Source organism: Chiloscyllium plagiosum, unplaced genomic scaffold (assembly GCF_037043375.1).
Source record: "Chiloscyllium plagiosum isolate Xiang-an unplaced genomic scaffold, Cpla_swu_hap1 HiC_scaffold_45, whole genome shotgun sequence".
NCBI classification, from domain to species: Eukaryota; Metazoa; Chordata; class Chondrichthyes; order Orectolobiformes; family Hemiscylliidae; genus Chiloscyllium; species Chiloscyllium plagiosum.
In genome coordinates this window covers 10197773-10202256 of record NW_028270183.1, presented here as the reverse complement: position 1 = coordinate 10202256, position 4484 = coordinate 10197773, and positions in this window count along the sequence as shown.

The window sequence follows — 4484 nt, the reverse complement described above, 5'->3', positions numbered from 1 at the left end:
CATTTGATTGTTTGTTTCTAATTTGGGGCATTGACAGTTTCCAAATGGGGAAAGTCCACATCAGGCAGCGGGGTGCAGGTATGTTTTTGGGACAAATTTCCTATCTTTCTGCAACAAGAAGAAAGCCAACAATCTTCTGTGTCTGTATGAAGTAGGGCTGGTTCTTGCTTTGGATGAGTCTGTAGAAATGACCTCATTTCTAGGCTGTTGCTGTGCTGCTGCTGAAAAGAACAGCCAATGTCAGTAGTGAGGTAAAACAAATGAGCTAGGAATTTAAGTTAACTCTGGATATGATATATAGCTGTTTTAAAACAATTCTCACACATTAGGACCATTTGTTTAATATTGAATGCAGTTTAATTAGGCATTCTTGTGTTCATCAAATGATCATTTGGTAGCAACATTACCCTGTATGTTTCTTTGTTGTTCTGACCCAAATTATATATGCTGGCCTTTAAAATTAAGTATGCATCGTAGAACACAAAATCTGGGAACCGTACCACTTGAGTTGGGGATTGAAGTGTATTTGGGGCTCAACATACTCCGATACATTTATATTTGTCCCCTTCACAGGTAGGTCTGGAAGAAGAGCAACAGCAGGAATGGTTTTTATCAGAGGGGAGGCTGGACAAGAGAAGGGAGGGACACGATAGTGGGGAGAGAGTGCATTGGTCAGGTGAAGGTGGATTTTGCCCAGAAGGGAGTGATATTAATACAGAGGTGTAGAGTCATACAGATGTCACCACAAAAACAGACCCTTCAGTCCAACTCATCCATCCCAACCCAATCTAGCCTCACCTGCCCATATTCCTCTAAACCTTTCCTATTCATATATCCATTCAGATGCCTTTTAAATGTTGCAATTGTACTAACCTCCACCTCTGGCAGCTCATTCCATACCCCTACCACCCTCTGTGTGAAAAAGTTGCTCCTTAGGTCCCTTTTATATCTTTCCCCTCTCACCCTAAACCTATGCCCTCTAGTTCTGGACTCCTCCACTCCAAGGAAGAGACTCTGTCTATTTATCCTATCCATGCTCCTCTGATTTTATAAACCTCTATAAGGTCACCCCTCAGCCTCCAATGCTCCAGGGAAAACAGCCCAAGCCTTTTCAACCACTCCTTATAGCTCAAATCCTCCAACCGTGGCAAAATCGTTGTAAATCTTTTCTGAACCCTTTCAAGTTTCAGAACATCCTTCCGAAAGGAAAGAAACCAGAATTGCACGCAATATTCCAACAGTGGCCTAACCAGTGTCCTGTACAGCTGCAACATGACCTCCCAACTTCTGTACTCAATACTCTGACCAATAAAGGAATGCATACCAAACGTCGTCTTCACTAACCTATCTACCTGCGACTCCACTTTCAAGGAGCTATGAACCTGCACTCCAAGCCCGGTGATGGGAGGGAGAATTTGGGGGGGAAAGGATGAATCATTGGTGGTGCTCAGTCACTAAGTTCATCCAGATATTAATCAACATAGATTTCCAGGGTAAGTATTCAGGAAAGGCCTTTGTGTCTGGTTCTGAGCTCAGTGTTAAAGACTTTGGCACTGCAATAGGCCCTCTACCAATCAGCCCATTGAAAGTTTCAACTTTCCAGGGAATTCCAGTGTGTATGTGGGCCAGGACTTAGAGTCCCAGATTTCACTGCTGGTATTTCAGAAGATTTGGCCTGATAAAATTCTCCAGATTCTCTTGACCAAACCAATAACTAGGAAGATAATGCTAAAGTGGATTGGGTCAGTGCCATGTCGATTATTGGAAAGTGGAGTTGAGAATGGGAAGGAGAAATCTGGTGTTGTGTGATTGCTAAAGTATTTTCATAGCTGCAGTTGGTTTGTCTGAACATTTTCCCACGCTGAAGGATGCCTATTGTGAGTTAATGTAACTTACTGCTGAGTAGGAATTTTGTGAAAATAGGCTAGTTAACTGCTTTTCTGTTGTGATAAATCTTTTTGTCAAAGTTAGTGCATTTTTGTTCTTAAATTCTTCAGAACTGTGATTGTATTCTCAGAGCCCAATGTGTGAACTTTGTTTAAAAGATAAGGGATTTTGGTGTAACACCCTGCACTCGTATCTGTAACAAATACTCTCAAGTCAGTTCGGCCCATGATCTTTCCAAGGCAAACAGTAGAACTACAGAGAGACTAGTTTACACATCTATTGTGCCTTTAATGTAATAAAATGTCCGAAGGTGCTTTGCAGGAAAATGATGGCTAGCTTTTTTGGTCAGTAGGAATGCCCATATATGTATGTGCATCATGACTTCCACAGGACTTTGATACGAATCGCTTGGCGTACACATGCCCAACCCAAATTTCCTCATTGTCATCTACTTCCCAGGCAAGATATCAGCTTTTACATGTCCACTGATGTTGGCTCTCCTCAAACATTTCATCATATCTTGGTGATTGCCTTTTGTGTTGATCACCAACTTTTCAGAGTTACCATTCCCTGCTGCTACATATTGGGAAGGCTCAAACCTATTTTATTTTTGGTTCTTTTCAGCCTGGAGTCTAATATCTGGAATTCCCTTTCGCAACTCCCTCACCTTCCTTTTTATGAGCCTCTTCAAAACCCACCCTAACTGAGTTTCTGGTCACGTTCCATGAATAATGGGCTTGAGACATTCATTTTTTTTGTCTAATTTTTGGAGATTTGTACTTTTTTATTTTTGTTAAAATGATGCTTTATAAATCAAAGTTGTTTTTGTTGTTCTGAATGATTCTTGACTTATCTGTGTGAAATGTGGTTCAACTTGATTTCTCTAATAATTCCTCTGAATTTGACTCATCCATTCTTTGCTCTGATGACCAACTTTCATCGCTGGGTTACTGGCAACACCCATGACTTGCACGAGTGAATTGAAGATTTACTGTTTTGACATAAACTCAAGAGATTGCATGATAAGGACACTGATATATTTGCCATTCTCATTTCTGTGCTTGCCTTGTATCTTGCCTCACTAAACTGCCTCCTCATGAAACATTTCCAATTCTCAGTAAAACCCCCACCTATGTAAATGGTAACGATTTGCATTTTTAATACTCATCCCCTCTTGAGTTTAAGTTTGAAACCCAGGCCTTTTATAGGTTATGATGCTGAAGGGTAAGACGAATTCGTGTCTAGATTAGAGTGATGCTGGAAAAACACAGCAGGTCAGGCAGCATCTGAGGAGCAGGAAAATCGTCGTTTCGGGCAAAAGCCAGCACCATTCTAATCTAGACTCTGATCATCAGCATCTGCAGTCCTTACTTTCTCCCAGTAAGAGGAATTAGTCTAGCGGTTTGTGAATTAAACTAGAATCCAAAAAAAGAGATATTGGATTCAAAATGTTAACTTTTTCTCTCAGTACATGCTGCCAGAATTGATGTTTCTCCTGCAGTCTTTCTTTTAGAGCTATTTGCTTTTCCAATAGATTATTATGTACATTTGTATAGTTGTTCATAATAGGCTGCACAATAGAACAGAAAGTGAAATAGTATTGTCACTGGAATCTACTGGTAATCTAGCAATCCACGTAATGTTCTGGGAACCTGGGTTCAAATCCTGCCATGGCAGATGGTGGAATTTGAATTCGGTAAAAATCTGTAATTAAAAGTCGAATGAAGCAATTTGTCTATTGTCGTTTCCATTTTTAAAAAAACTAAATTCCAGCTGGTCCTTTAAGGAAGGGAATCTGCTGTCCTTGCCTGCATTGGCCAAAATGTCACTCCAGACCCACAGCAATTTGGCAAAAGTCAGGACTGCAGATGCTGGAAACCAGAGTTTAGATTAGAGTGGTACTGGAAAAGCACAGCAGGTCAGGCAGCATCTGAGGAGCAGGAAAATCGATGTTTCGGGCAAAAGCCCTTCACTAGGAATAGAGCCTGATGAAGGAGCGTCGCTCCGAAAGCTAGTGTGCTTCCAATTAAACCTGTTGGACTATAACCTGGTGTTGTGTGATTTTTAACTTTGTCCACACCAGTCCAACACCGGCATCTCCAAATCATTTCTAAAACTGGCATTCCACATCTGTAGTAGGGTCACACAGACCATTATTTTTCAAAAATGGTCTTGGGGTCTACTACTCAATGAATGGGTGCTCCTTTCATTCTTGTACACATTATTTTCTGTGTCTTTCCATTGGAACCTATTAGTAGGTGATTTAAAGATCAGTGAGTGTTAATCTCTTGGGTTGTTTGCATATCTAAGGAACCATCTAACTTTGTTTGAGTAGGTGGTTGTGGAAAGAAAGTAAGGTGCTGATGACACCCATCTCGACCACTCCTCCGCTTTTTTCAACACCTACAGTGTCTCCAAACTGCCAAAGTATTGGATGATTTTAAACTAAATATTGGGAAGCAGGTAGTGCGTTTCATTGGCAGGAGATCTCAGACCCATGTTATGCTCCTCTTGCCAATGTGGGAGATCAGGGAATTGACTGATTCCCTGACTCCTTCACGTGCAAGAAGTGTGTCCAGCTGCAGCTCTTGTTAGAC